Source organism: Mytilus trossulus, chromosome 11, assembly GCF_036588685.1.
Source record: "Mytilus trossulus isolate FHL-02 chromosome 11, PNRI_Mtr1.1.1.hap1, whole genome shotgun sequence".
Lineage (NCBI taxonomy): Eukaryota > Metazoa > Mollusca > Bivalvia > Mytilida > Mytilidae > Mytilus > Mytilus trossulus.
This window is the reverse complement of record NC_086383.1, coordinates 46,533,249-46,560,666: the sequence shown is the minus strand read 5'-3', so window position 1 is coordinate 46,560,666 and position 27,418 is coordinate 46,533,249. Positions and strand designations below refer to the sequence as shown.

The 27,418-nt window shown below is 38.7% G+C and overlaps 49 non-coding genes across 49 annotated transcripts; 25 read left to right on the top strand and 24 right to left on the bottom strand.

The window, feature by feature from the left end:
• Positions 1 to 288: 288 nt before the first annotated feature.
• Positions 289 to 370, bottom strand: Trnas-aga (transfer RNA serine (anticodon AGA)). Its single transcript has one exon. It is a non-coding gene; the product is annotated as a tRNA-Ser (tRNA).
• Positions 371 to 773: 403 nt separating this feature from the next.
• On the top strand, positions 774 to 845 carry Trnaw-cca (transfer RNA tryptophan (anticodon CCA)). Its single transcript has one exon. It is a non-coding gene; the product is annotated as a tRNA-Trp (tRNA).
• Positions 846 to 1,395: 550 nt separating this feature from the next.
• Trnas-aga (transfer RNA serine (anticodon AGA)) lies at positions 1,396 to 1,477 on the bottom strand. The gene has a single exon. It is a non-coding gene; the product is annotated as a tRNA-Ser (tRNA).
• A 403-nt stretch (positions 1,478 to 1,880) lies between these two features.
• On the top strand, positions 1,881 to 1,952 carry Trnaw-cca (transfer RNA tryptophan (anticodon CCA)). Its single transcript has one exon. It is a non-coding gene; the product is annotated as a tRNA-Trp (tRNA).
• A 550-nt stretch (positions 1,953 to 2,502) lies between these two features.
• Positions 2,503 to 2,584, bottom strand: Trnas-aga (transfer RNA serine (anticodon AGA)). Its single transcript has one exon. It is a non-coding gene; the product is annotated as a tRNA-Ser (tRNA).
• Positions 2,585 to 2,987: 403 nt separating this feature from the next.
• Positions 2,988 to 3,059, top strand: Trnaw-cca (transfer RNA tryptophan (anticodon CCA)). The gene has a single exon. It is a non-coding gene; the product is annotated as a tRNA-Trp (tRNA).
• Positions 3,060 to 3,609: 550 nt separating this feature from the next.
• Positions 3,610 to 3,691, bottom strand: Trnas-aga (transfer RNA serine (anticodon AGA)). Its single transcript has one exon. It is a non-coding gene; the product is annotated as a tRNA-Ser (tRNA).
• Positions 3,692 to 4,094: 403 nt separating this feature from the next.
• Positions 4,095 to 4,166, top strand: Trnaw-cca (transfer RNA tryptophan (anticodon CCA)). Its single transcript has one exon. It is a non-coding gene; the product is annotated as a tRNA-Trp (tRNA).
• A 550-nt stretch (positions 4,167 to 4,716) lies between these two features.
• Positions 4,717 to 4,798, bottom strand: Trnas-aga (transfer RNA serine (anticodon AGA)). The gene has a single exon. It is a non-coding gene; the product is annotated as a tRNA-Ser (tRNA).
• A 403-nt stretch (positions 4,799 to 5,201) lies between these two features.
• Trnaw-cca (transfer RNA tryptophan (anticodon CCA)) lies at positions 5,202 to 5,273 on the top strand. The gene has a single exon. It is a non-coding gene; the product is annotated as a tRNA-Trp (tRNA).
• Positions 5,274 to 5,823: 550 nt separating this feature from the next.
• Positions 5,824 to 5,905, bottom strand: Trnas-aga (transfer RNA serine (anticodon AGA)). The gene has a single exon. It is a non-coding gene; the product is annotated as a tRNA-Ser (tRNA).
• Positions 5,906 to 6,308: 403 nt separating this feature from the next.
• Positions 6,309 to 6,380, top strand: Trnaw-cca (transfer RNA tryptophan (anticodon CCA)). The gene has a single exon. It is a non-coding gene; the product is annotated as a tRNA-Trp (tRNA).
• A 550-nt stretch (positions 6,381 to 6,930) lies between these two features.
• Positions 6,931 to 7,012, bottom strand: Trnas-aga (transfer RNA serine (anticodon AGA)). The gene has a single exon. It is a non-coding gene; the product is annotated as a tRNA-Ser (tRNA).
• Positions 7,013 to 7,415: 403 nt separating this feature from the next.
• Trnaw-cca (transfer RNA tryptophan (anticodon CCA)) lies at positions 7,416 to 7,487 on the top strand. Its single transcript has one exon. It is a non-coding gene; the product is annotated as a tRNA-Trp (tRNA).
• A 550-nt stretch (positions 7,488 to 8,037) lies between these two features.
• Positions 8,038 to 8,119, bottom strand: Trnas-aga (transfer RNA serine (anticodon AGA)). Its single transcript has one exon. It is a non-coding gene; the product is annotated as a tRNA-Ser (tRNA).
• A 403-nt stretch (positions 8,120 to 8,522) lies between these two features.
• Positions 8,523 to 8,594, top strand: Trnaw-cca (transfer RNA tryptophan (anticodon CCA)). Its single transcript has one exon. It is a non-coding gene; the product is annotated as a tRNA-Trp (tRNA).
• Positions 8,595 to 9,144: 550 nt separating this feature from the next.
• Trnas-aga (transfer RNA serine (anticodon AGA)) lies at positions 9,145 to 9,226 on the bottom strand. The gene has a single exon. It is a non-coding gene; the product is annotated as a tRNA-Ser (tRNA).
• Positions 9,227 to 9,629: 403 nt separating this feature from the next.
• Trnaw-cca (transfer RNA tryptophan (anticodon CCA)) lies at positions 9,630 to 9,701 on the top strand. Its single transcript has one exon. It is a non-coding gene; the product is annotated as a tRNA-Trp (tRNA).
• A 550-nt stretch (positions 9,702 to 10,251) lies between these two features.
• Positions 10,252 to 10,333, bottom strand: Trnas-aga (transfer RNA serine (anticodon AGA)). The gene has a single exon. It is a non-coding gene; the product is annotated as a tRNA-Ser (tRNA).
• Positions 10,334 to 10,736: 403 nt separating this feature from the next.
• Positions 10,737 to 10,808, top strand: Trnaw-cca (transfer RNA tryptophan (anticodon CCA)). Its single transcript has one exon. It is a non-coding gene; the product is annotated as a tRNA-Trp (tRNA).
• A 550-nt stretch (positions 10,809 to 11,358) lies between these two features.
• Trnas-aga (transfer RNA serine (anticodon AGA)) lies at positions 11,359 to 11,440 on the bottom strand. Its single transcript has one exon. It is a non-coding gene; the product is annotated as a tRNA-Ser (tRNA).
• A 403-nt stretch (positions 11,441 to 11,843) lies between these two features.
• Trnaw-cca (transfer RNA tryptophan (anticodon CCA)) lies at positions 11,844 to 11,915 on the top strand. The gene has a single exon. It is a non-coding gene; the product is annotated as a tRNA-Trp (tRNA).
• A 550-nt stretch (positions 11,916 to 12,465) lies between these two features.
• Trnas-aga (transfer RNA serine (anticodon AGA)) lies at positions 12,466 to 12,547 on the bottom strand. Its single transcript has one exon. It is a non-coding gene; the product is annotated as a tRNA-Ser (tRNA).
• A 403-nt stretch (positions 12,548 to 12,950) lies between these two features.
• Positions 12,951 to 13,022, top strand: Trnaw-cca (transfer RNA tryptophan (anticodon CCA)). The gene has a single exon. It is a non-coding gene; the product is annotated as a tRNA-Trp (tRNA).
• Positions 13,023 to 13,572: 550 nt separating this feature from the next.
• Trnas-aga (transfer RNA serine (anticodon AGA)) lies at positions 13,573 to 13,654 on the bottom strand. The gene has a single exon. It is a non-coding gene; the product is annotated as a tRNA-Ser (tRNA).
• Positions 13,655 to 14,057: 403 nt separating this feature from the next.
• On the top strand, positions 14,058 to 14,129 carry Trnaw-cca (transfer RNA tryptophan (anticodon CCA)). The gene has a single exon. It is a non-coding gene; the product is annotated as a tRNA-Trp (tRNA).
• A 577-nt stretch (positions 14,130 to 14,706) lies between these two features.
• On the top strand, positions 14,707 to 14,778 carry Trnaw-cca (transfer RNA tryptophan (anticodon CCA)). The gene has a single exon. It is a non-coding gene; the product is annotated as a tRNA-Trp (tRNA).
• A 551-nt stretch (positions 14,779 to 15,329) lies between these two features.
• Positions 15,330 to 15,411, bottom strand: Trnas-aga (transfer RNA serine (anticodon AGA)). The gene has a single exon. It is a non-coding gene; the product is annotated as a tRNA-Ser (tRNA).
• Positions 15,412 to 15,814: 403 nt separating this feature from the next.
• On the top strand, positions 15,815 to 15,886 carry Trnaw-cca (transfer RNA tryptophan (anticodon CCA)). Its single transcript has one exon. It is a non-coding gene; the product is annotated as a tRNA-Trp (tRNA).
• A 550-nt stretch (positions 15,887 to 16,436) lies between these two features.
• Trnas-aga (transfer RNA serine (anticodon AGA)) lies at positions 16,437 to 16,518 on the bottom strand. Its single transcript has one exon. It is a non-coding gene; the product is annotated as a tRNA-Ser (tRNA).
• A 403-nt stretch (positions 16,519 to 16,921) lies between these two features.
• On the top strand, positions 16,922 to 16,993 carry Trnaw-cca (transfer RNA tryptophan (anticodon CCA)). Its single transcript has one exon. It is a non-coding gene; the product is annotated as a tRNA-Trp (tRNA).
• A 551-nt stretch (positions 16,994 to 17,544) lies between these two features.
• Trnas-aga (transfer RNA serine (anticodon AGA)) lies at positions 17,545 to 17,626 on the bottom strand. The gene has a single exon. It is a non-coding gene; the product is annotated as a tRNA-Ser (tRNA).
• Positions 17,627 to 18,029: 403 nt separating this feature from the next.
• Trnaw-cca (transfer RNA tryptophan (anticodon CCA)) lies at positions 18,030 to 18,101 on the top strand. Its single transcript has one exon. It is a non-coding gene; the product is annotated as a tRNA-Trp (tRNA).
• Positions 18,102 to 18,651: 550 nt separating this feature from the next.
• On the bottom strand, positions 18,652 to 18,733 carry Trnas-aga (transfer RNA serine (anticodon AGA)). The gene has a single exon. It is a non-coding gene; the product is annotated as a tRNA-Ser (tRNA).
• Positions 18,734 to 19,136: 403 nt separating this feature from the next.
• On the top strand, positions 19,137 to 19,208 carry Trnaw-cca (transfer RNA tryptophan (anticodon CCA)). Its single transcript has one exon. It is a non-coding gene; the product is annotated as a tRNA-Trp (tRNA).
• A 550-nt stretch (positions 19,209 to 19,758) lies between these two features.
• On the bottom strand, positions 19,759 to 19,840 carry Trnas-aga (transfer RNA serine (anticodon AGA)). Its single transcript has one exon. It is a non-coding gene; the product is annotated as a tRNA-Ser (tRNA).
• Positions 19,841 to 20,243: 403 nt separating this feature from the next.
• Trnaw-cca (transfer RNA tryptophan (anticodon CCA)) lies at positions 20,244 to 20,315 on the top strand. The gene has a single exon. It is a non-coding gene; the product is annotated as a tRNA-Trp (tRNA).
• Positions 20,316 to 20,865: 550 nt separating this feature from the next.
• Positions 20,866 to 20,947, bottom strand: Trnas-aga (transfer RNA serine (anticodon AGA)). The gene has a single exon. It is a non-coding gene; the product is annotated as a tRNA-Ser (tRNA).
• A 403-nt stretch (positions 20,948 to 21,350) lies between these two features.
• Trnaw-cca (transfer RNA tryptophan (anticodon CCA)) lies at positions 21,351 to 21,422 on the top strand. Its single transcript has one exon. It is a non-coding gene; the product is annotated as a tRNA-Trp (tRNA).
• A 550-nt stretch (positions 21,423 to 21,972) lies between these two features.
• Trnas-aga (transfer RNA serine (anticodon AGA)) lies at positions 21,973 to 22,054 on the bottom strand. The gene has a single exon. It is a non-coding gene; the product is annotated as a tRNA-Ser (tRNA).
• A 403-nt stretch (positions 22,055 to 22,457) lies between these two features.
• On the top strand, positions 22,458 to 22,529 carry Trnaw-cca (transfer RNA tryptophan (anticodon CCA)). The gene has a single exon. It is a non-coding gene; the product is annotated as a tRNA-Trp (tRNA).
• A 551-nt stretch (positions 22,530 to 23,080) lies between these two features.
• Trnas-aga (transfer RNA serine (anticodon AGA)) lies at positions 23,081 to 23,162 on the bottom strand. Its single transcript has one exon. It is a non-coding gene; the product is annotated as a tRNA-Ser (tRNA).
• Positions 23,163 to 23,565: 403 nt separating this feature from the next.
• Positions 23,566 to 23,637, top strand: Trnaw-cca (transfer RNA tryptophan (anticodon CCA)). The gene has a single exon. It is a non-coding gene; the product is annotated as a tRNA-Trp (tRNA).
• Positions 23,638 to 24,188: 551 nt separating this feature from the next.
• Trnas-aga (transfer RNA serine (anticodon AGA)) lies at positions 24,189 to 24,270 on the bottom strand. Its single transcript has one exon. It is a non-coding gene; the product is annotated as a tRNA-Ser (tRNA).
• A 403-nt stretch (positions 24,271 to 24,673) lies between these two features.
• Positions 24,674 to 24,745, top strand: Trnaw-cca (transfer RNA tryptophan (anticodon CCA)). Its single transcript has one exon. It is a non-coding gene; the product is annotated as a tRNA-Trp (tRNA).
• Positions 24,746 to 25,296: 551 nt separating this feature from the next.
• Positions 25,297 to 25,378, bottom strand: Trnas-aga (transfer RNA serine (anticodon AGA)). The gene has a single exon. It is a non-coding gene; the product is annotated as a tRNA-Ser (tRNA).
• Positions 25,379 to 25,781: 403 nt separating this feature from the next.
• On the top strand, positions 25,782 to 25,853 carry Trnaw-cca (transfer RNA tryptophan (anticodon CCA)). Its single transcript has one exon. It is a non-coding gene; the product is annotated as a tRNA-Trp (tRNA).
• Positions 25,854 to 26,402: 549 nt separating this feature from the next.
• Trnas-aga (transfer RNA serine (anticodon AGA)) lies at positions 26,403 to 26,484 on the bottom strand. Its single transcript has one exon. It is a non-coding gene; the product is annotated as a tRNA-Ser (tRNA).
• Positions 26,485 to 26,887: 403 nt separating this feature from the next.
• Positions 26,888 to 26,959, top strand: Trnaw-cca (transfer RNA tryptophan (anticodon CCA)). Its single transcript has one exon. It is a non-coding gene; the product is annotated as a tRNA-Trp (tRNA).
• The last annotated feature ends 459 nt before the right edge of the window (positions 26,960 to 27,418 follow it).

Below are 27,418 nucleotides of genomic sequence, written 5' to 3'. Positions count from 1 at the left end.
CAAAGTATTTACTGGCGAATCACCGTTTATCTCCTCGAAATTGTCAGGATTGATCCTGACAATGTGTCCCTTTTCTTCCTCGATGCATGATATCCTTACGATCTTCCTCAGTCACCGGTTAAGCCGAATGAACTCTGTCATACAACAACTGCATTCATTGCGAATGGTCGTTTTCAGGACAATGTCTATCTGCGGTTAGCTTATCGATAACTTTGATTCCTACTTGTCTTTGAGCGCGTTCAGTGAGCAGTGTGTGATTCATTACAAAAGTTGATACCAAAAAGTCTGCGTCGTCGACAGGATTCGAACCTGTGCGGGGAGACCCCAATAGATTTCTAGTCTATCGCCTTAACCACTCGGCCACGACGACTTGATACATACGTCCAAAATTAACTACTTTATACTTAATACCAGATGCGGCAACAACCTGTCGTAAGTGCCACATCGTCATACGGAAGTCATCTGATAAGTTCTTAATATTCCATTGGCAAGTCTGAATAAGGAAACTTAGTCTTTGTTAAATTAAAGTAACTAGAGTTAAATTCCAAACAATTTGAAGTTGTAGCCGCAGGCGATATTTTCAATATTCAAGGTTGTCTTGTACATTTTGTCTATAAATTATCATGCTTGATTCGTGTTGAATCGTATATATTTTTCAAAATTAAGGAAAACACGATTTTATTATTTTACAGCCAAAGGGAGGGGTACAAGTTTAGTAGGATCGATAATAACCTGAGCGTTATAGACTAAAAATTCCATTTGGTTGGAAGAAGGACTCCGTGGCGCAACGGTAGCGCGTCTGACTCCAGATCAGAAGGTTGCGTGTTCGAATCACGTCGGGGTCATATGTATTTTTGCTGCAATTTTCTAGAAATGTTGATAAGGTCTCACATTCAACGTTTGTGTCAATGGAAAGGCACTGATTGCAAACTGTGTGAGTGAAAGCGAGACTTACTTCATGCCTGTTTATTGTTCAAGTTACATGTCATGAAACACAAAGTTTCTCACATACGTTACTCTTACTTCATATCGAACAGTTTTCCTTCAATAGCAATTTAATTTCAGACGGAAGAAAGGAAAGTTCACGATTTTTTTTTTCAAAATCAAAGTATTTACTGGCGAATCACCGTTTATCTCCTCGAAATTGTCAGGATTGATCCTGACAATGTGTCCCTTTTTCTTCCTCGATGCATGATATCCTTACGATCTTCCTCAGTCACCGGTTAAGCCGAATGAACTCTGTCATACAACAACTGCATTCATTGCGAATGGTCGTTTTTCAGGACAATGTCTATCTGCGGTTAGCTTATCGATAACTTTGATTCCTACTTGTCTTTGAGCGCGTTCAGTGAGCAGTGTGTGATTCATTACAAAAAGTTGATACCAAAAAGTCTGCGTCGTCGACAGGATTCGAACCTGTGCGGGGAGACCCCAATAGATTTCTAGTCTATCGCCTTAACCACTCGGCCACGACGACTTGATACATACGTCCAAAATTAACTACTTTATACTTAATACCAGATGCGGCAACAACCTGTCGTAAGTGCCACATCGTCATACGGAAGTCATCTGATAAGTTCTTAATATTCCATTGGCAAGTCTGAATAAGGAAACTTAGTCTTTGTTAAATTAAAGTAACTAGAGTTAAATTCCAAACAATTTGAAGTTGTAGCCGCAGGCGATATTTTCAATATTCAAGGTTGTCTTGTACATTTTGTCTATAAATTATCATGCTTGATTCGTGTTGAATCGTATATATTTTTCAAAATTAAGGAAAACACGATTTTATTATTTTACAGCCAAAGGGAGGGGTACAAGTTTAGTAGGATCGATAATAACCTGAGCGTTATAGACTAAAAATTCCATTTGGTTGGAAGAAGGACTCCGTGGCGCAACGGTAGCGCGTCTGACTCCAGATCAGAAGGTTGCGTGTTCGAATCACGTCGGGGTCATATGTATTTTTGCTGCAATTTTCTAGAAATGTTGATAAGGTCTCACATTCAACGTTTGTGTCAATGGAAAGGCACTGATTGCAAACTGTGTGAGTGAAAGCGAGACTTACTTCATGCCTGTTTATTGTTCAAGTTACATGTCATGAAACACAAAGTTTCTCACATACGTTACTCTTACTTCATATCGAACAGTTTTCCTTCAATAGCAATTTAATTTCAGACGGAAGAAAGGAAAGTTCACGATTTTTTTTTTATCAAAATCAAAGTATTTACTGGCGAATCACCGTTTATCTCCTCGAAATTGTCAGGATTGATCCTGACAATGTGTCCCTTTTCTTCCTCGATGCATGATATCCTTACGATCTTCCTCAGTCACCGGTTAAGCCGAATGAACTCTGTCATACAACAACTGCATTCATTGCGAATGGTCGTTTTCAGGACAATGTCTATCTGCGGTTAGCTTATCGATAACTTTGATTCCTACTTGTCTTTGAGCGCGTTCAGTGAGCAGTGTGTGATTCATTACAAAAAGTTGATACCAAAAAGTCTGCGTCGTCGACAGGATTCGAACCTGTGCGGGGAGACCCCAATAGATTTCTAGTCTATCGCCTTAACCACTCGGCCACGACGACTTGATACATACGTCCAAAATTAACTACTTTATACTTAATACCAGATGCGGCAACAACCTGTCGTAAGTGCCACATCGTCATACGGAAGTCATCTGATAAGTTCTTAATATTCCATTGGCAAGTCTGAATAAGGAAACTTAGTCTTTGTTAAATTAAAGTAACTAGAGTTAAATTCCAAACAATTTGAAGTTGTAGCCGCAGGCGATATTTTCAATATTCAAGGTTGTCTTGTACATTTTGTCTATAAATTATCATGCTTGATTCGTGTTGAATCGTATATATTTTTCAAAATTAAGGAAAACACGATTTTATTATTTTACAGCCAAAGGGAGGGGTACAAGTTTAGTAGGATCGATAATAACCTGAGCGTTATAGACTAAAAATTCCATTTGGTTGGAAGAAGGACTCCGTGGCGCAACGGTAGCGCGTCTGACTCCAGATCAGAAGGTTGCGTGTTCGAATCACGTCGGGGTCATATGTATTTTTGCTGCAATTTTCTAGAAATGTTGATAAGGTCTCACATTCAACGTTTGTGTCAATGGAAAGGCACTGATTGCAAACTGTGTGAGTGAAAGCGAGACTTACTTCATGCCTGTTTATTGTTCAAGTTACATGTCATGAAACACAAAGTTTCTCACATACGTTACTCTTACTTCATATCGAACAGTTTTCCTTCAATAGCAATTTAATTTCAGACGGAAGAAAGGAAAGTTCACGATTTTTTTTTTATCAAAATCAAAGTATTTACTGGCGAATCACCGTTTATCTCCTCGAAATTGTCAGGATTGATCCTGACAATGTGTCCCTTTTCTTCCTCGATGCATGATATCCTTACGATCTTCCTCAGTCACCGGTTAAGCCGAATGAACTCTGTCATACAACAACTGCATTCATTGCGAATGGTCGTTTTCAGGACAATGTCTATCTGCGGTTAGCTTATCGATAACTTTGATTCCTACTTGTCTTTGAGCGCGTTCAGTGAGCAGTGTGTGATTCATTACAAAAAGTTGATACCAAAAAGTCTGCGTCGTCGACAGGATTCGAACCTGTGCGGGGAGACCCCAATAGATTTCTAGTCTATCGCCTTAACCACTCGGCCACGACGACTTGATACATACGTCCAAAATTAACTACTTTATACTTAATACCAGATGCGGCAACAACCTGTCGTAAGTGCCACATCGTCATACGGAAGTCATCTGATAAGTTCTTAATATTCCATTGGCAAGTCTGAATAAGGAAACTTAGTCTTTGTTAAATTAAAGTAACTAGAGTTAAATTCCAAACAATTTGAAGTTGTAGCCGCAGGCGATATTTTCAATATTCAAGGTTGTCTTGTACATTTTGTCTATAAATTATCATGCTTGATTCGTGTTGAATCGTATATATTTTTCAAAATTAAGGAAAACACGATTTTATTATTTTACAGCCAAAGGGAGGGGTACAAGTTTAGTAGGATCGATAATAACCTGAGCGTTATAGACTAAAAATTCCATTTGGTTGGAAGAAGGACTCCGTGGCGCAACGGTAGCGCGTCTGACTCCAGATCAGAAGGTTGCGTGTTCGAATCACGTCGGGGTCATATGTATTTTTGCTGCAATTTTCTAGAAATGTTGATAAGGTCTCACATTCAACGTTTGTGTCAATGGAAAGGCACTGATTGCAAACTGTGTGAGTGAAAGCGAGACTTACTTCATGCCTGTTTATTGTTCAAGTTACATGTCATGAAACACAAAGTTTCTCACATACGTTACTCTTACTTCATATCGAACAGTTTTCCTTCAATAGCAATTTAATTTCAGACGGAAGAAAGGAAAGTTCACGATTTTTTTTTTATCAAAATCAAAGTATTTACTGGCGAATCACCGTTTATCTCCTCGAAATTGTCAGGATTGATCCTGACAATGTGTCCCTTTTCTTCCTCGATGCATGATATCCTTACGATCTTCCTCAGTCACCGGTTAAGCCGAATGAACTCTGTCATACAACAACTGCATTCATTGCGAATGGTCGTTTTCAGGACAATGTCTATCTGCGGTTAGCTTATCGATAACTTTGATTCCTACTTGTCTTTGAGCGCGTTCAGTGAGCAGTGTGTGATTCATTACAAAAAGTTGATACCAAAAAGTCTGCGTCGTCGACAGGATTCGAACCTGTGCGGGGAGACCCCAATAGATTTCTAGTCTATCGCCTTAACCACTCGGCCACGACGACTTGATACATACGTCCAAAATTAACTACTTTATACTTAATACCAGATGCGGCAACAACCTGTCGTAAGTGCCACATCGTCATACGGAAGTCATCTGATAAGTTCTTAATATTCCATTGGCAAGTCTGAATAAGGAAACTTAGTCTTTGTTAAATTAAAGTAACTAGAGTTAAATTCCAAACAATTTGAAGTTGTAGCCGCAGGCGATATTTTCAATATTCAAGGTTGTCTTGTACATTTTGTCTATAAATTATCATGCTTGATTCGTGTTGAATCGTATATATTTTTCAAAATTAAGGAAAACACGATTTTATTATTTTACAGCCAAAGGGAGGGGTACAAGTTTAGTAGGATCGATAATAACCTGAGCGTTATAGACTAAAAATTCCATTTGGTTGGAAGAAGGACTCCGTGGCGCAACGGTAGCGCGTCTGACTCCAGATCAGAAGGTTGCGTGTTCGAATCACGTCGGGGTCATATGTATTTTTGCTGCAATTTTCTAGAAATGTTGATAAGGTCTCACATTCAACGTTTGTGTCAATGGAAAGGCACTGATTGCAAACTGTGTGAGTGAAAGCGAGACTTACTTCATGCCTGTTTATTGTTCAAGTTACATGTCATGAAACACAAAGTTTCTCACATACGTTACTCTTACTTCATATCGAACAGTTTTCCTTCAATAGCAATTTAATTTCAGACGGAAGAAAGGAAAGTTCACGATTTTTTTTTTATCAAAATCAAAGTATTTACTGGCGAATCACCGTTTATCTCCTCGAAATTGTCAGGATTGATCCTGACAATGTGTCCCTTTTCTTCCTCGATGCATGATATCCTTACGATCTTCCTCAGTCACCGGTTAAGCCGAATGAACTCTGTCATACAACAACTGCATTCATTGCGAATGGTCGTTTTCAGGACAATGTCTATCTGCGGTTAGCTTATCGATAACTTTGATTCCTACTTGTCTTTGAGCGCGTTCAGTGAGCAGTGTGTGATTCATTACAAAAAGTTGATACCAAAAAGTCTGCGTCGTCGACAGGATTCGAACCTGTGCGGGGAGACCCCAATAGATTTCTAGTCTATCGCCTTAACCACTCGGCCACGACGACTTGATACATACGTCCAAAATTAACTACTTTATACTTAATACCAGATGCGGCAACAACCTGTCGTAAGTGCCACATCGTCATACGGAAGTCATCTGATAAGTTCTTAATATTCCATTGGCAAGTCTGAATAAGGAAACTTAGTCTTTGTTAAATTAAAGTAACTAGAGTTAAATTCCAAACAATTTGAAGTTGTAGCCGCAGGCGATATTTTCAATATTCAAGGTTGTCTTGTACATTTTGTCTATAAATTATCATGCTTGATTCGTGTTGAATCGTATATATTTTTCAAAATTAAGGAAAACACGATTTTATTATTTTACAGCCAAAGGGAGGGGTACAAGTTTAGTAGGATCGATAATAACCTGAGCGTTATAGACTAAAAATTCCATTTGGTTGGAAGAAGGACTCCGTGGCGCAACGGTAGCGCGTCTGACTCCAGATCAGAAGGTTGCGTGTTCGAATCACGTCGGGGTCATATGTATTTTTGCTGCAATTTTCTAGAAATGTTGATAAGGTCTCACATTCAACGTTTGTGTCAATGGAAAGGCACTGATTGCAAACTGTGTGAGTGAAAGCGAGACTTACTTCATGCCTGTTTATTGTTCAAGTTACATGTCATGAAACACAAAGTTTCTCACATACGTTACTCTTACTTCATATCGAACAGTTTTCCTTCAATAGCAATTTAATTTCAGACGGAAGAAAGGAAAGTTCACGATTTTTTTTTTATCAAAATCAAAGTATTTACTGGCGAATCACCGTTTATCTCCTCGAAATTGTCAGGATTGATCCTGACAATGTGTCCCTTTTCTTCCTCGATGCATGATATCCTTACGATCTTCCTCAGTCACCGGTTAAGCCGAATGAACTCTGTCATACAACAACTGCATTCATTGCGAATGGTCGTTTTCAGGACAATGTCTATCTGCGGTTAGCTTATCGATAACTTTGATTCCTACTTGTCTTTGAGCGCGTTCAGTGAGCAGTGTGTGATTCATTACAAAAAGTTGATACCAAAAAGTCTGCGTCGTCGACAGGATTCGAACCTGTGCGGGGAGACCCCAATAGATTTCTAGTCTATCGCCTTAACCACTCGGCCACGACGACTTGATACATACGTCCAAAATTAACTACTTTATACTTAATACCAGATGCGGCAACAACCTGTCGTAAGTGCCACATCGTCATACGGAAGTCATCTGATAAGTTCTTAATATTCCATTGGCAAGTCTGAATAAGGAAACTTAGTCTTTGTTAAATTAAAGTAACTAGAGTTAAATTCCAAACAATTTGAAGTTGTAGCCGCAGGCGATATTTTCAATATTCAAGGTTGTCTTGTACATTTTGTCTATAAATTATCATGCTTGATTCGTGTTGAATCGTATATATTTTTCAAAATTAAGGAAAACACGATTTTATTATTTTACAGCCAAAGGGAGGGGTACAAGTTTAGTAGGATCGATAATAACCTGAGCGTTATAGACTAAAAATTCCATTTGGTTGGAAGAAGGACTCCGTGGCGCAACGGTAGCGCGTCTGACTCCAGATCAGAAGGTTGCGTGTTCGAATCACGTCGGGGTCATATGTATTTTTGCTGCAATTTTCTAGAAATGTTGATAAGGTCTCACATTCAACGTTTGTGTCAATGGAAAGGCACTGATTGCAAACTGTGTGAGTGAAAGCGAGACTTACTTCATGCCTGTTTATTGTTCAAGTTACATGTCATGAAACACAAAGTTTCTCACATACGTTACTCTTACTTCATATCGAACAGTTTTCCTTCAATAGCAATTTAATTTCAGACGGAAGAAAGGAAAGTTCACGATTTTTTTTTTATCAAAATCAAAGTATTTACTGGCGAATCACCGTTTATCTCCTCGAAATTGTCAGGATTGATCCTGACAATGTGTCCCTTTTCTTCCTCGATGCATGATATCCTTACGATCTTCCTCAGTCACCGGTTAAGCCGAATGAACTCTGTCATACAACAACTGCATTCATTGCGAATGGTCGTTTTCAGGACAATGTCTATCTGCGGTTAGCTTATCGATAACTTTGATTCCTACTTGTCTTTGAGCGCGTTCAGTGAGCAGTGTGTGATTCATTACAAAAAGTTGATACCAAAAAGTCTGCGTCGTCGACAGGATTCGAACCTGTGCGGGGAGACCCCAATAGATTTCTAGTCTATCGCCTTAACCACTCGGCCACGACGACTTGATACATACGTCCAAAATTAACTACTTTATACTTAATACCAGATGCGGCAACAACCTGTCGTAAGTGCCACATCGTCATACGGAAGTCATCTGATAAGTTCTTAATATTCCATTGGCAAGTCTGAATAAGGAAACTTAGTCTTTGTTAAATTAAAGTAACTAGAGTTAAATTCCAAACAATTTGAAGTTGTAGCCGCAGGCGATATTTTCAATATTCAAGGTTGTCTTGTACATTTTGTCTATAAATTATCATGCTTGATTCGTGTTGAATCGTATATATTTTTCAAAATTAAGGAAAACACGATTTTATTATTTTACAGCCAAAGGGAGGGGTACAAGTTTAGTAGGATCGATAATAACCTGAGCGTTATAGACTAAAAATTCCATTTGGTTGGAAGAAGGACTCCGTGGCGCAACGGTAGCGCGTCTGACTCCAGATCAGAAGGTTGCGTGTTCGAATCACGTCGGGGTCATATGTATTTTTGCTGCAATTTTCTAGAAATGTTGATAAGGTCTCACATTCAACGTTTGTGTCAATGGAAAGGCACTGATTGCAAACTGTGTGAGTGAAAGCGAGACTTACTTCATGCCTGTTTATTGTTCAAGTTACATGTCATGAAACACAAAGTTTCTCACATACGTTACTCTTACTTCATATCGAACAGTTTTCCTTCAATAGCAATTTAATTTCAGACGGAAGAAAGGAAAGTTCACGATTTTTTTTTTATCAAAATCAAAGTATTTACTGGCGAATCACCGTTTATCTCCTCGAAATTGTCAGGATTGATCCTGACAATGTGTCCCTTTTCTTCCTCGATGCATGATATCCTTACGATCTTCCTCAGTCACCGGTTAAGCCGAATGAACTCTGTCATACAACAACTGCATTCATTGCGAATGGTCGTTTTCAGGACAATGTCTATCTGCGGTTAGCTTATCGATAACTTTGATTCCTACTTGTCTTTGAGCGCGTTCAGTGAGCAGTGTGTGATTCATTACAAAAAGTTGATACCAAAAAGTCTGCGTCGTCGACAGGATTCGAACCTGTGCGGGGAGACCCCAATAGATTTCTAGTCTATCGCCTTAACCACTCGGCCACGACGACTTGATACATACGTCCAAAATTAACTACTTTATACTTAATACCAGATGCGGCAACAACCTGTCGTAAGTGCCACATCGTCATACGGAAGTCATCTGATAAGTTCTTAATATTCCATTGGCAAGTCTGAATAAGGAAACTTAGTCTTTGTTAAATTAAAGTAACTAGAGTTAAATTCCAAACAATTTGAAGTTGTAGCCGCAGGCGATATTTTCAATATTCAAGGTTGTCTTGTACATTTTGTCTATAAATTATCATGCTTGATTCGTGTTGAATCGTATATATTTTTCAAAATTAAGGAAAACACGATTTTATTATTTTACAGCCAAAGGGAGGGGTACAAGTTTAGTAGGATCGATAATAACCTGAGCGTTATAGACTAAAAATTCCATTTGGTTGGAAGAAGGACTCCGTGGCGCAACGGTAGCGCGTCTGACTCCAGATCAGAAGGTTGCGTGTTCGAATCACGTCGGGGTCATATGTATTTTTGCTGCAATTTTCTAGAAATGTTGATAAGGTCTCACATTCAACGTTTGTGTCAATGGAAAGGCACTGATTGCAAACTGTGTGAGTGAAAGCGAGACTTACTTCATGCCTGTTTATTGTTCAAGTTACATGTCATGAAACACAAAGTTTCTCACATACGTTACTCTTACTTCATATCGAACAGTTTTCCTTCAATAGCAATTTAATTTCAGACGGAAGAAAGGAAAGTTCACGATTTTTTTTTTATCAAAATCAAAGTATTTACTGGCGAATCACCGTTTATCTCCTCGAAATTGTCAGGATTGATCCTGACAATGTGTCCCTTTTCTTCCTCGATGCATGATATCCTTACGATCTTCCTCAGTCACCGGTTAAGCCGAATGAACTCTGTCATACAACAACTGCATTCATTGCGAATGGTCGTTTTCAGGACAATGTCTATCTGCGGTTAGCTTATCGATAACTTTGATTCCTACTTGTCTTTGAGCGCGTTCAGTGAGCAGTGTGTGATTCATTACAAAAAGTTGATACCAAAAAGTCTGCGTCGTCGACAGGATTCGAACCTGTGCGGGGAGACCCCAATAGATTTCTAGTCTATCGCCTTAACCACTCGGCCACGACGACTTGATACATACGTCCAAAATTAACTACTTTATACTTAATACCAGATGCGGCAACAACCTGTCGTAAGTGCCACATCGTCATACGGAAGTCATCTGATAAGTTCTTAATATTCCATTGGCAAGTCTGAATAAGGAAACTTAGTCTTTGTTAAATTAAAGTAACTAGAGTTAAATTCCAAACAATTTGAAGTTGTAGCCGCAGGCGATATTTTCAATATTCAAGGTTGTCTTGTACATTTTGTCTATAAATTATCATGCTTGATTCGTGTTGAATCGTATATATTTTTCAAAATTAAGGAAAACACGATTTTATTATTTTACAGCCAAAGGGAGGGGTACAAGTTTAGTAGGATCGATAATAACCTGAGCGTTATAGACTAAAAATTCCATTTGGTTGGAAGAAGGACTCCGTGGCGCAACGGTAGCGCGTCTGACTCCAGATCAGAAGGTTGCGTGTTCGAATCACGTCGGGGTCATATGTATTTTTGCTGCAATTTTCTAGAAATGTTGATAAGGTCTCACATTCAACGTTTGTGTCAATGGAAAGGCACTGATTGCAAACTGTGTGAGTGAAAGCGAGACTTACTTCATGCCTGTTTATTGTTCAAGTTACATGTCATGAAACACAAAGTTTCTCACATACGTTACTCTTACTTCATATCGAACAGTTTTCCTTCAATAGCAATTTAATTTCAGACGGAAGAAAGGAAAGTTCACGATTTTTTTTTTATCAAAATCAAAGTATTTACTGGCGAATCACCGTTTATCTCCTCGAAATTGTCAGGATTGATCCTGACAATGTGTCCCTTTTCTTCCTCGATGCATGATATCCTTACGATCTTCCTCAGTCACCGGTTAAGCCGAATGAACTCTGTCATACAACAACTGCATTCATTGCGAATGGTCGTTTTCAGGACAATGTCTATCTGCGGTTAGCTTATCGATAACTTTGATTCCTACTTGTCTTTGAGCGCGTTCAGTGAGCAGTGTGTGATTCATTACAAAAAGTTGATACCAAAAAGTCTGCGTCGTCGACAGGATTCGAACCTGTGCGGGGAGACCCCAATAGATTTCTAGTCTATCGCCTTAACCACTCGGCCACGACGACTTGATACATACGTCCAAAATTAACTACTTTATACTTAATACCAGATGCGGCAACAACCTGTCGTAAGTGCCACATCGTCATACGGAAGTCATCTGATAAGTTCTTAATATTCCATTGGCAAGTCTGAATAAGGAAACTTAGTCTTTGTTAAATTAAAGTAACTAGAGTTAAATTCCAAACAATTTGAAGTTGTAGCCGCAGGCGATATTTTCAATATTCAAGGTTGTCTTGTACATTTTGTCTATAAATTATCATGCTTGATTCGTGTTGAATCGTATATATTTTTCAAAATTAAGGAAAACACGATTTTATTATTTTACAGCCAAAGGGAGGGGTACAAGTTTAGTAGGATCGATAATAACCTGAGCGTTATAGACTAAAAATTCCATTTGGTTGGAAGAAGGACTCCGTGGCGCAACGGTAGCGCGTCTGACTCCAGATCAGAAGGTTGCGTGTTCGAATCACGTCGGGGTCATATGTATTTTTGCTGCAATTTTCTAGAAATGTTGATAAGGTCTCACATTCAACGTTTGTGTCAATGGAAAGGCACTGATTGCAAACTGTGTGAGTGAAAGCGAGACTTACTTCATGCCTGTTTATTGTTCAAGTTACATGTCATGAAACACAAAGTTTCTCACATACGTTACTCTTACTTCATATCGAACAGTTTTCCTTCAATAGCAATTTAATTTCAGACGGAAGAAAGGAAAGTTCACGATTTTTTTTTTATCAAAATCAAAGTATTTACTGGCGAATCACCGTTTATCTCCTCGAAATTGTCAGGATTGATCCTGACAATGTGTCCCTTTTCTTCCTCGATGCATGATATCCTTACGATCTTCCTCAGTCACCGGTTAAGCCGAATGAACTCTGTCATACAACAACTGCATTCATTGCGAATGGTCGTTTTCAGGACAATGTCTATCTGCGGTTAGCTTATCGATAACTTTGATTCCTACTTGTCTTTGAGCGCGTTCAGTGAGCAGTGTGTGATTCATTACAAAAAGTTGATACCAAAAAGTCTGCGTCGTCGACAGGATTCGAACCTGTGCGGGGAGACCCCAATAGATTTCTAGTCTATCGCCTTAACCACTCGGCCACGACGACTTGATACATACGTCCAAAATTAACTACTTTATACTTAATACCAGATGCGGCAACAACCTGTCGTAAGTGCCACATCGTCATACGGAAGTCATCTGATAAGTTCTTAATATTCCATTGGCAAGTCTGAATAAGGAAACTTAGTCTTTGTTAAATTAAAGTAACTAGAGTTAAATTCCAAACAATTTGAAGTTGTAGCCGCAGGCGATATTTTCAATATTCAAGGTTGTCTTGTACATTTTGTCTATAAATTATCATGCTTGATTCGTGTTGAATCGTATATATTTTTCAAAATTAAGGAAAACACGATTTTATTATTTTACAGCCAAAGGGAGGGGTACAAGTTTAGTAGGATCGATAATAACCTGAGCGTTATAGACTAAAAATTCCATTTGGTTGGAAGAAGGACTCCGTGGCGCAACGGTAGCGCGTCTGACTCCAGATCAGAAGGTTGCGTGTTCGAATCACGTCGGGGTCATATGTATTTTTGCTGCAATTTTCTAGAAATGTTGATAAGGTCTCACATTCAACGTTTGTGTCAATGGAAAGGCACTGATTGCAAACTGTGTGAGTGAAAGCGAGACTTACTTCATGCCTGTTTATTGTTCAAGTTACATGTCATGAAACACAAAGTTTCTCACATACGTTACTCTTACTTCATATCGAACAGTTTTCCTTCAATAGCAATTTAATTTCAGACGGAAGAAAGGAAAGTTCACGATTTTTTTTTTATCAAAATCAAAGTATTTACTGGCGAATCACCGTTTATCTCCTCGAAATTGTCAGGATTGATCCTGACAATGTGTCCCTTTTCTTCCTCGATGCATGATATCCTTACGATCTTCCTCAGTCACCGGTTAAGCCGAATGAACTCTGTCATACAACAACTGCATTCATTGCGAATGGTCGTTTTCAGGACAATGTCTATCTGCGGTTAGCTTATCGATAACTTTGATTCCTACTTGTCTTTGAGCGCGTTCAGTGAGCAGTGTGTGATTCATTACAAAAAGTTGATACCAAAAAGTCTGCGTCGTCGACAGGATTCGAACCTGTGCGGGGAGACCCCAATAGATTTCTAGTCTATCGCCTTAACCACTCGGCCACGACGACTTGATACATACGTCCAAAATTAACTACTTTATACTTAATACCAGATGCGGCAACAACCTGTCGTAAGTGCCACATCGTCATACGGAAGTCATCTGATAAGTTCTTAATATTCCATTGGCAAGTCTGAATAAGGAAACTTAGTCTTTGTTAAATTAAAGTAACTAGAGTTAAATTCCAAACAATTTGAAGTTGTAGCCGCAGGCGATATTTTCAATATTCAAGGTTGTCTTGTACATTTTGTCTATAAATTATCATGCTTGATTCGTGTTGAATCGTATATATTTTTCAAAATTAAGGAAAACACGATTTTATTATTTTAGAGCCAAAGGGAGGGGTACAAGTTTAGTAGGATCGATAATAACCTGAGCGTTATAGACTAAAAATTCCATTTGGTTGGAAGAAGGACTCCGTGGCGCAACGGTAGCGCGTCTGACTCCAGATCAGAAGGTTGCGTGTTCGAATCACGTCGGGGTCATATGTATTTTTGCTGCAATTTTCTAGAAATGTTGATAAGGTCTCACATTCAACGTTTGTGTCAATGGAAAGGCACTGATTGCAAACTGTGTGAGTGAAAGCGAGACTTACTTCATGCCTGTTTATTGTTCAAGTTACATGTCATGAAACACAAAGTTTCTCACATACGTTACTCTTACTTCATATCGAACAGTTTTCCTTCAATAGCAATTTAATTTCAGACGGAAGAAAGGAAAGTTCACGATTACATCGTCATACGGAAGTCATCTGATAAGTTCTTAATATTCCATTGGCAAGTCTGAATAAGGAAACTTAGTCTTTGTTAAATTAAAGTAACTAGAGTTAAATTCCAAACAATTTGAAGTTGTAGCCGCAGGCGATATTTTCAATATTCAAGGTTGTCTTGTACATTTTGTCTATAAATTATCATGCTTGATTCGTGTTGAATCGTATATATTTTTCAAAATTAAGGAAAACACGATTTTATTATTTTACAGCCAAAGGGAGGGGTACAAGTTTAGTAGGATCGATAATAACCTGAGCGTTATAGACTAAAAATTCCATTTGGTTGGAAGAAGGACTCCGTGGCGCAACGGTAGCGCGTCTGACTCCAGATCAGAAGGTTGCGTGTTCGAATCACGTCGGGGTCATATGTATTTTTGCTGCAATTTTCTAGAAATGTTGATAAGGTCTCACATTCAACGTTTGTGTCAATGGAAAGGCACTGATTGCAAACTGTGTGAGTGAAAGCGAGACTTACTTCATGCCTGTTTATTGTTCAAGTTACATGTCATGAAACACAAAGTTTCTCACATACGTTACTCTTACTTCATATCGAACAGTTTTCCTTCAATAGCAATTTAATTTCAGACGGAAGAAAGGAAAGTTCACGATTTTTTTTTTTATCAAAATCAAAGTATTTACTGGCGAATCACCGTTTATCTCCTCGAAATTGTCAGGATTGATCCTGACAATGTGTCCCTTTTCTTCCTCGATGCATGATATCCTTACGATCTTCCTCAGTCACCGGTTAAGCCGAATGAACTCTGTCATACAACAACTGCATTCATTGCGAATGGTCGTTTTCAGGACAATGTCTATCTGCGGTTAGCTTATCGATAACTTTGATTCCTACTTGTCTTTGAGCGCGTTCAGTGAGCAGTGTGTGATTCATTACAAAAAGTTGATACCAAAAAGTCTGCGTCGTCGACAGGATTCGAACCTGTGCGGGGAGACCCCAATAGATTTCTAGTCTATCGCCTTAACCACTCGGCCACGACGACTTGATACATACGTCCAAAATTAACTACTTTATACTTAATACCAGATGCGGCAACAACCTGTCGTAAGTGCCACATCGTCATACGGAAGTCATCTGATAAGTTCTTAATATTCCATTGGCAAGTCTGAATAAGGAAACTTAGTCTTTGTTAAATTAAAGTAACTAGAGTTAAATTCCAAACAATTTGAAGTTGTAGCCGCAGGCGATATTTTCAATATTCAAGGTTGTCTTGTACATTTTGTCTATAAATTATCATGCTTGATTCGTGTTGAATCGTATATATTTTTCAAAATTAAGGAAAACACGATTTTATTATTTTACAGCCAAAGGGAGGGGTACAAGTTTAGTAGGATCGATAATAACCTGAGCGTTATAGACTAAAAATTCCATTTGGTTGGAAGAAGGACTCCGTGGCGCAACGGTAGCGCGTCTGACTCCAGATCAGAAGGTTGCGTGTTCGAATCACGTCGGGGTCATATGTATTTTTGCTGCAATTTTCTAGAAATGTTGATAAGGTCTCACATTCAACGTTTGTGTCAATGGAAAGGCACTGATTGCAAACTGTGTGAGTGAAAGCGAGACTTACTTCATGCCTGTTTATTGTTCAAGTTACATGTCATGAAACACAAAGTTTCTCACATACGTTACTCTTACTTCATATCGAACAGTTTTCCTTCAATAGCAATTTAATTTCAGACGGAAGAAAGGAAAGTTCACGATTTTTTTTTTATCAAAATCAAAGTATTTACTGGCGAATCACCGTTTATCTCCTCGAAATTGTCAGGATTGATCCTGACAATGTGTCCCTTTTCTTCCTCGATGCATGATATCCTTACGATCTTCCTCAGTCACCGGTTAAGCCGAATGAACTCTGTCATACAACAACTGCATTCATTGCGAATGGTCGTTTTCAGGACAATGTCTATCTGCGGTTAGCTTATCGATAACTTTGATTCCTACTTGTCTTTGAGCGCGTTCAGTGAGCAGTGTGTGATTCATTACAAAAAGTTGATACCAAAAAGTCTGCGTCGTCGACAGGATTCGAACCTGTGCGGGGAGACCCCAATAGATTTCTAGTCTATCGCCTTAACCACTCGGCCACGACGACTTGATACATACGTCCAAAATTAACTACTTTATACTTAATACCAGATGCGGCAACAACCTGTCGTAAGTGCCACATCGTCATACGGAAGTCATCTGATAAGTTCTTAATATTCCATTGGCAAGTCTGAATAAGGAAACTTAGTCTTTGTTAAATTAAAGTAACTAGAGTTAAATTCCAAACAATTTGAAGTTGTAGCCGCAGGCGATATTTTCAATATTCAAGGTTGTCTTGTACATTTTGTCTATAAATTATCATGCTTGATTCGTGTTGAATCGTATATATTTTTCAAAATTAAGGAAAACACGATTTTATTATTTTACAGCCAAAGGGAGGGGTACAAGTTTAGTAGGATCGATAATAACCTGAGCGTTATAGACTAAAAATTCCATTTGGTTGGAAGAAGGACTCCGTGGCGCAACGGTAGCGCGTCTGACTCCAGATCAGAAGGTTGCGTGTTCGAATCACGTCGGGGTCATATGTATTTTTGCTGCAATTTTCTAGAAATGTTGATAAGGTCTCACATTCAACGTTTGTGTCAATGGAAAGGCACTGATTGCAAACTGTGTGAGTGAAAGCGAGACTTACTTCATGCCTGTTTATTGTTCAAGTTACATGTCATGAAACACAAAGTTTCTCACATACGTTACTCTTACTTCATATCGAACAGTTTTCCTTCAATAGCAATTTAATTTCAGACGGAAGAAAGGAAAGTTCACGATTTTTTTTTTTATCAAAATCAAAGTATTTACTGGCGAATCACCGTTTATCTCCTCGAAATTGTCAGGATTGATCCTGACAATGTGTCCCTTTTCTTCCTCGATGCATGATATCCTTACGATCTTCCTCAGTCACCGGTTAAGCCGAATGAACTCTGTCATACAACAACTGCATTCATTGCGAATGGTCGTTTTCAGGACAATGTCTATCTGCGGTTAGCTTATCGATAACTTTGATTCCTACTTGTCTTTGAGCGCGTTCAGTGAGCAGTGTGTGATTCATTACAAAAAGTTGATACCAAAAAGTCTGCGTCGTCGACAGGATTCGAACCTGTGCGGGGAGACCCCAATAGATTTCTAGTCTATCGCCTTAACCACTCGGCCACGACGACTTGATACATACGTCCAAAATTAACTACTTTATACTTAATACCAGATGCGGCAACAACCTGTCGTAAGTGCCACATCGTCATACGGAAGTCATCTGATAAGTTCTTAATATTCCATTGGCAAGTCTGAATAAGGAAACTTAGTCTTTGTTAAATTAAAGTAACTAGAGTTAAATTCCAAACAATTTGAAGTTGTAGCCGCAGGCGATATTTTCAATATTCAAGGTTGTCTTGTACATTTTGTCTATAAATTATCATGCTTGATTCGTGTTGAATCGTATATATTTTTCAAAATTAAGGAAAACACGATTTTATTATTTTACAGCCAAAGGGAGGGGTACAAGTTTAGTAGGATCGATAATAACCTGAGCGTTATAGACTAAAAATTCCATTTGGTTGGAAGAAGGACTCCGTGGCGCAACGGTAGCGCGTCTGACTCCAGATCAGAAGGTTGCGTGTTCGAATCACGTCGGGGTCATATGTATTTTTGCTGCAATTTTCTAGAAATGTTGATAAGGTCTCACATTCAACGTTTGTGTCAATGGAAAGGCACTGATTGCAAACTGTGTGAGTGAAAGCGAGACTTACTTCATGCCTGTTTATTGTTCAAGTTACATGTCATGAAACACAAAGTTTCTCACATACGTTACTCTTACTTCATATCGAACAGTTTTCCTTCAATAGCAATTTAATTTCAGACGGAAGAAAGGAAAGTTCACGATTTTTTTTTTATCAAAATCAAAGTATTTACTGGCGAATCACCGTTTATCTCCTCGAAATTGTCAGGATTGATCCTGACAATGTGTCCCTTTTCTTCCTCGATGCATGATATCCTTACGATCTTCCTCAGTCACCGGTTAAGCCGAATGAACTCTGTCATACAACAACTGCATTCATTGCGAATGGTCGTTTTCAGGACAATGTCTATCTGCGGTTAGCTTATCGATAACTTTGATTCCTACTTGTCTTTGAGCGCGTTCAGTGAGCAGTGTGTGATTCATTACAAAAAGTTGATACCAAAAAGTCTGCGTCGTCGACAGGATTCGAACCTGTGCGGGGAGACCCCAATAGATTTCTAGTCTATCGCCTTAACCACTCGGCCACGACGACTTGATACATACGTCCAAAATTAACTACTTTATACTTAATACCAGATGCGGCAACAACCTGTCGTAAGTGCCACATCGTCATACGGAAGTCATCTGATAAGTTCTTAATATTCCATTGGCAAGTCTGAATAAGGAAACTTAGTCTTTGTTAAATTAAAGTAACTAGAGTTAAATTCCAAACAATTTGAAGTTGTAGCCGCAGGCGATATTTTCAATATTCAAGGTTGTCTTGTACATTTTGTCTATAAATTATCATGCTTGATTCGTGTTGAATCGTATATATTTTTCAAAATTAAGGAAAACACGATTTTATTATTTTACAGCCAAAGGGAGGGGTACAAGTTTAGTAGGATCGATAATAACCTGAGCGTTATAGACTAAAAATTCCATTTGGTTGGAAGAAGGACTCCGTGGCGCAACGGTAGCGCGTCTGACTCCAGATCAGAAGGTTGCGTGTTCGAATCACGTCGGGGTCATATGTATTTTTGCTGCAATTTTCTAGAAATGTTGATAAGGTCTCACATTCAACGTTTGTGTCAATGGAAAGGCACTGATTGCAAACTGTGTGAGTGAAAGCGAGACTTACTTCATGCCTGTTTATTGTTCAAGTTACATGTCATGAAACACAAAGTTTCTCACATACGTTACTCTTACTTCATATCGAACAGTTTTCCTTCAATAGCAATTTAATTTCAGACGGAAGAAAGGAAAGTTCACGATTTTTTTTTTATCAAAATCAAAGTATTTACTGGCGAATCACCGTTTATCTCCTCGAAATTGTCAGGATTGATCCTGACAATGTGTCCCTTTTCTTCCTCGATGCATGATATCCTTACGATCTTCCTCAGTCACCGGTTAAGCCGAATGAACTCTGTCATACAACAACTGCATTCATTGCGAATGGTCGTTTTCAGGACAATGTCTATCTGCGGTTAGCTTATCGATAACTTTGATTCCTACTTGTCTTTGAGCGCGTTCAGTGAGCAGTGTGTGATTCATTACAAAAAGTTGATACCAAAAAGTCTGCGTCGTCGACAGGATTCGAACCTGTGCGGGGAGACCCCAATAGATTTCTAGTCTATCGCCTTAACCACTCGGCCACGACGACTTGATACATACGTCCAAAATTAACTACTTTATACTTAATACCAGATGCGGCAACAACCTGTCGTAAGTGCCACATCGTCATACGGAAGTCATCTGATAAGTTCTTAATATTCCATTGGCAAGTCTGAATAAGGAAACTTAGTCTTTGTTAAATTAAAGTAACTAGAGTTAAATTCCAAACAATTTGAAGTTGTAGCCGCAGGCGATATTTTCAATATTCAAGGTTGTCTTGTACATTTTGTCTATAAATTATCATGCTTGATTCGTGTTGAATCGTATATATTTTTCAAAATTAAGGAAAACACGATTTTATTATTTTACAGCCAAAGGGAGGGGTACAAGTTTAGTAGGATCGATAATAACCTGAGCGTTATAGACTAAAAATTCCATTTGGTTGGAAGAAGGACTCCGTGGCGCAACGGTAGCGCGTCTGACTCCAGATCAGAAGGTTGCGTGTTCGAATCACGTCGGGGTCATATGTATTTTTGCTGCAATTTTCTAGAAATGTTGATAAGGTCTCACATTCAACGTTTGTGTCAATGGAAAGGCACTGATTGCAAACTGTGTGAGTGAAAGCGAGACTTACTTCATGCCTGTTTATTGTTCAAGTTACATGTCATGAAACACAAAGTTTCTCACATACGTTACTCTTACTTCATATCGAACAGTTTTCCTTCAATAGCAATTTAATTTCAGACGGAAGAAAGGAAAGTTCACGATTTTTTTTTTATCAAAATCAAAGTATTTACTGGCGAATCACCGTTTATCTCCTCGAAATTGTCAGGATTGATCCTGACAATGTGTCCCTTTTCTTCCTCGATGCATGATATCCTTACGATCTTCCTCAGTCACCGGTTAAGCCGAATGAACTCTGTCATACAACAACTGCATTCATTGCGAATGGTCGTTTTCAGGACAATGTCTATCTGCGGTTAGCTTATCGATAACTTTGATTCCTACTTGTCTTTGAGCGCGTTCAGTGAGCAGTGTGTGATTCATTACAAAAAGTTGATACCAAAAAGTCTGCGTCGTCGACAGGATTCGAACCTGTGCGGGGAGACCCCAATAGATTTCTAGTCTATCGCCTTAACCACTCGGCCACGACGACTTGATACATACGTCCAAAATTAACTACTTTATACTTAATACCAGATGCGGCAACAACCTGTCGTAAGTGCCACATCGTCATACGGAAGTCATCTGATAAGTTCTTAATATTCCATTGGCAAGTCTGAATAAGGAAACTTAGTCTTTGTTAAATTAAAGTAACTAGAGTTAAATTCCAAACAATTTGAAGTTGTAGCCGCAGGCGATATTTTCAATATTCAAGGTTGTCTTGTACATTTTGTCTATAAATTATCATGATTGATTCGTGTTGAATCGTATATATTTTTCAAAATTAAGGAAAACACGATTTTATTATTTTACAGCCAAAGGGAGGGGTACAAGTTTAGTAGGATCGATAATAACCTGAGCGTTATAGACTAAAAATTCCATTTGGTTGGAAGAAGGACTCCGTGGCGCAACGGTAGCGCGTCTGACTCCAGATCAGAAGGTTGCGTGTTCGAATCACGTCGGGGTCATATGTATTTTTGCTGCAATTTTCTAGAAATGTTGATAAGGTCTCACATTCAACGTTTGTGTCAATGGAAAGGCACTGATTGCAAACTGTGTGAGTGAAAGCGAGACTTACTTCATGCCTGTTTATTGTTCAAGTTACATGTCATGAAACACAAAGTTTCTCACATACGTTACTCTTACTTCATATCGAACAGTTTTCCTTCAATAGCAATTTAATTTCAGACGGAAGAAAGGAAAGTTCACGATTTTTTTTTTATCAAAATCAAAGTATTTACTGGCGAATCACCGTTTATCTCCTCGAAATTGTCAGGATTGATCCTGACAATGTGTCCCTTTTCTTCCTCGATGCATGATATCCTTACGATCTTCCTCAGTCACCGGTTAAGCCGAATGAACTCTGTCATACAACAACTGCATTCATTGCGAATGGTCGTTTTCAGGACAATGTCTATCTGCGGTTAGCTTATCGATAACTTTGATTCCTACTTGTCTTTGAGCGCGTTCAGTGAGCAGTGTGTGATTCATTACAAAAAGTTGATACCAAAAAGTCTGCGTCGTCGACAGGATTCGAACCTGTGCGGGGAGACCCCAATAGATTTCTAGTCTATCGCCTTAACCACTCGGCCACGACGACTTGATACATACGTCCAAAATTAACTACTTTATACTTAATACCAGATGCGGCAACAACCTGTCGTAAGTGCCACATCGTCATACGGAAGTCATCTGATAAGTTCTTAATATTCCATTGGCAAGTCTGAATAAGGAAACTTAGTCTTTGTTAAATTAAAGTAACTAGAGTTAAATTCCAAACAATTTGAAGTTGTAGCCGCAGGCGATATTTTCAATATTCAAGGTTGTCTTGTACATTTTGTCTATAAATTATCATGATTGATTCGTGTTGAATCGTATATATTTTTCAAAATTAAGGAAAACACGATTTTATTATTTTACAGCCAAAGGGAGGGGTACAAGTTTAGTAGGATCGATAATAACCTGAGCGTTATAGACTAAAAATTCCATTTGGTTGGAAGAAGGACTCCGTGGCGCAACGGTAGCGCGTCTGACTCCAGATCAGAAGGTTGCGTGTTCGAATCACGTCGGGGTCATATGTATTTTTGCTGCAATTTTCTAGAAATGTTGATAAGGTCTCACATTCAACGTTTGTGTCAATGGAAAGGCACTGATTGCAAACTGTGTGAGTGAAAGCGAGACTTACTTCATGCCTGTTTATTGTTCAAGTTACATGTCATGAAACACAAAGTTTCTCACATACGTTACTCTTACTTCATATCGAACAGTTTTCCTTCAATAGCAATTTAATTTCAGACGGAAGAAAGGAAAGTTCACGATTTTTTTTTTTATCAAAATCAAAGTATTTACTGGCGAATCACCGTTTATCTCCTCGAAATTGTCAGGATTGATCCTGACAATGTGTCCCTTTTCTTCCTCGATGCATGATATCCTTACGATCTTCCTCAGTCACCGGTTAAGCCGAATGAACTCTGTCATACAACAACTGCATTCATTGCGAATGGTCGTTTTCAGGACAATGTCTATCTGCGGTTAGCTTATCGATAACTTTGATTCCTACTTGTCTTTGAGCGCGTTCAGTGAGCAGTGTGTGATTCATTACAAAAAGTTGATACCAAAAAGTCTGCGTCGTCGACAGGATTCGAACCTGTGCGGGGAGACCCCAATAGATTTCTAGTCTATCGCCTTAACCACTCGGCCACGACGACTTGATACATACGTCCAAAATTAACTACTTTATACTTAATACCAGATGCGGCAACAACCTGTCGTAAGTGCCACATCGTCATACGGAAGTCATCTGATAAGTTCTTAATATTCCATTGGCAAGTCTGAATAAGGAAACTTAGTCTTTGTTAAATTAAAGTAACTAGAGTTAAATTCCAAACAATTTGAAGTTGTAGCCGCAGGCGATATTTTCAATATTCAAGGTTGTCTTGTACATTTTGTCTATAAATTATCATGATTGATTCGTGTTGAATCGTATATATTTTTCAAAATTAAGGAAAACACGATTTTATTATTTTACAGCCAAAGGGAGGGGTACAAGTTTAGTAGGATCGATAATAACCTGAGCGTTATAGACTAAAAATTCCATTTGGTTGGAAGAAGGACTCCGTGGCGCAACGGTAGCGCGTCTGACTCCAGATCAGAAGGTTGCGTGTTCGAATCACGTCGGGGTCATATGTATTTTTGCTGCAATTTTCTAGAAATGTTGATAAGGTCTCACATTCAACGTTTGTGTCAATGGAAAGGCACTGATTGCAAACTGTGTGAGTGAAAGCGAGACTTACTTCATGCCTGTTTATTGTTCAAGTTACATGTCATGAAACACAAAGTTTCTCACATACGTTACTCTTACTTCATATCGAACAGTTTTCCTTCAATAGCAATTTAATTTCAGACGGAAGAAAGGAAAGTTCACGATTTTTTTTTTTATCAAAATCAAAGTATTTACTGGCGAATCACCGTTTATCTCCTCGAAATTGTCAGGATTGATCCTGACAATGTGTCCCTTTTCTTCCTCGATGCATGATATCCTTACGATCTTCCTCAGTCACCGGTTAAGCCGAATGAACTCTGTCATACAACAACTGCATTCATTGCGAATGGTCGTTTTCAGGACAATGTCTATCTGCGGTTAGCTTATCGATAACTTTGATTCCTACTTGTCTTTGAGCGCGTTCAGTGAGCAGTGTGTGATTCATTACAAAAAGTTGATACCAAAAAGTCTGCGTCGTCGACAGGATTCGAACCTGTGCGGGGAGACCCCAATAGATTTCTAGTCTATCGCCTTAACCACTCGGCCACGACGACTTGATACATACGTCCAAAATTAACTACTTTATACTTAATACCAGATGCGGCAACAACCTGTCGTAAGTGCCACATCGTCATACGGAAGTCATCTGATAAGTTCTTAATATTCCATTGGCAAGTCTGAATAAGGAAACTTAGTCTTTGTTAAATTAAAGTAACTAGAGTTAAATTCCAAACAATTTGAAGTTGTAGCCGCAGGCGATATTTTCAATATTCAAGGTTGTCTTGTACATTTTGTCTATAAATTATCATGATTGATTCGTGTTGAATCGTATATATTTTTCAAAATTAAGGAAAACACGATTTTATTATTTTACAGCCAAAGGGAGGGGTACAAGTTTAGTAGGATCGATAATAACCTGAGCGTTATAGACTAAAAATTCCATTTGGTTGGAAGAAGGACTCCGTGGCGCAACGGTAGCGCGTCTGACTCCAGATCAGAAGGTTGCGTGTTCGAATCACGTCGGGGTCATATGTATTTTTGCTGCAATTTTCTAGAAATGTTGATAAGGTCTCACATTCAACGTTTGTGTCAATGGAAAGGCACTGATTGCAAACTGTGTGAGTGAAAGCGAGACTTACTTCATGCCTGTTTATTGTTCAAGTTACATGTCATGAAACACAAAGTTTCTCACATACGTTACTCTTACTTCATATCGAACAGTTTTCCTTCAATAGCAATTTAATTTCAGACGGAAGAAAGGAAAGTTCACGATTTTTTTTTTTATCAAAATCAAAGTATTTACTGGCGAATCACCGTTTATCTCCTCGAAATTGTCAGGATTGATCCTGACAATGTGTCCCTTTTCTTCCTCGATGCATGATATCCTTACGATCTTCCTCAGTCACCGGTTAAGCCGAATGAACTCTGTCATACAACAACTGCATTCATTGCGAATGGTCGTTTTCAGGACAATGTCTATCTGCGGTTAGCTTATCGATAACTTTGATTCCTACTTGTCTTTGAGCGCGTTCAGTGAGCAGTGTGTGATTCATTACAAAAAGTTGATACCAAAAAGTCTGCGTCGTCGACAGGATTCGAACCTGTGCGGGGAGACCCCAATAGATTTCTAGTCTATCGCCTTAACCACTCGGCCACGACGACTTGATACATACGTCCAAAATTAACTACTTTATACTTAATACCAGATGCGGCAACAACCTGTCGTAAGTGCCACATCGTCATACGGAAGTCATCTGATAAGTTCTTAATATTCCATTGGCAAGTCTGAATAAGGAAACTTAGTCTTTGTTAAATTAAAGTAACTAGAGTTAAATTCCAAACAATTTGAAGTTGTAGCCGCAGGCGATATTTTCAATATTCAAGGTTGTCTTGTACATTTTGTCTATAAATTATCATGATTGATTCGTGTTGAATCGTATATATTTTTCAAAATTAAGGAAAACACGATTTTATTATTTTACAGCCAAAGGGAGGGGTACAAGTTTAGTAGGATCGATAATAACCTGAGCGTTATAGACTAAAAATTCCATTTGGTTGGAAGAAGGACTCCGTGGCGCAACGGTAGCGCGTCTGACTCCAGATCAGAAGGTTGCGTGTTCGAATCACGTCGGGGTCATATGTATTTTTGCTGCAATTTTCTAGAAATGTTGATAAGGTCTCACATTCAACGTTTGTGTCAATGGAAAGGCACTGATTGCAAACTGTGTGAGTGAAAGCGAGACTTACTTCATGCCTGTTTATTGTTCAAGTTACATGTCATGAAACACAAAGTTTCTCACATACGTTACTCTTACTTCATATCGAACAGTTTTCCTTCAATAGCAATTTAATTTCAGACGGAAGAAAGGAAAGTTCACGATTTTTTTTTTATCAAAATCAAAGTATTTACTGGCGAATCACCGTTTATCTCCTCGAAATTGTCAGGATTGATCCTGACAATGTGTCCCTTTTCTTCCTCGATGCATGATATCCTTACGATCTTCCTCAGTCACCGGTTAAGCCGAATGAACTCTGTCATACAACAACTGCATTCATTGCGAATGGTCGTTTTCAGGACAATGTCTATCTGCGGTTAGCTTATCGATAACTTTGATTCCTACTTGTCTTTGAGCGCGTTCAGTGAGCAGTGTGTGATTCATTACAAAAGTTGATACCAAAAAGTCTGCGTCGTCGACAGGATTCGAACCTGTGCGGGGAGACCCCAATAGATTTCTAGTCTATCGCCTTAACCACTCGGCCACGACGACTTGATACATACGTCCAAAATTAACTACTTTATACTTAATACCAGATGCGGCAACAACCTGTCGTAAGTGCCACATCGTCATACGGAAGTCATCTGATAAGTTCTTAATATTCCATTGGCAAGTCTGAATAAGGAAACTTAGTCTTTGTTAAATTAAAGTAACTAGAGTTAAATTCCAAACAATTTGAAGTTGTAGCCGCAGGCGATATTTTCAATATTCAAGGTTGTCTTGTACATTTTGTCTATAAATTATCATGATTGATTCGTGTTGAATCGTATATATTTTTCAAAATTAAGGAAAACACGATTTTATTATTTTACAGCCAAAGGGAGGGGTACAAGTTTAGTAGGATCGATAATAACCTGAGCGTTATAGACTAAAAATTCCATTTGGTTGGAAGAAGGACTCCGTGGCGCAACGGTAGCGCGTCTGACTCCAGATCAGAAGGTTGCGTGTTCGAATCACGTCGGGGTCATATGTATTTTTGCTGCAATTTTCTAGAAATGTTGATAAGGTCTCACATTCAACGTTTGTGTCAATGGAAAGGCACTGATTGCAAACTGTGTGAGTGAAAGCGAGACTTACTTCATGCCTGTTTATTGTTCAAGTTACATGTCATGAAACACAAAGTTTCTCACATACGTTACTCTTACTTCATATCGAACAGTTTTCCTTCAATAGCAATTTAATTTCAGACGGAAGAAAGGAAAGTTCACGATTTTTTTTTTTATCAAAATCAAAGTATTTACTGGCGAATCACCGTTTATCTCCTCGAAATTGTCAGGATTGATCCTGACAATGTGTCCCTTTTCTTCCTCGATGCATGATATCCTTACGATCTTCCTCAGTCACCGGTTAAGCCGAATGAACTCTGTCATACAACAACTGCATTCATTGCGAATGGTCGTTTTCAGGACAATGTCTATCTGCGGTT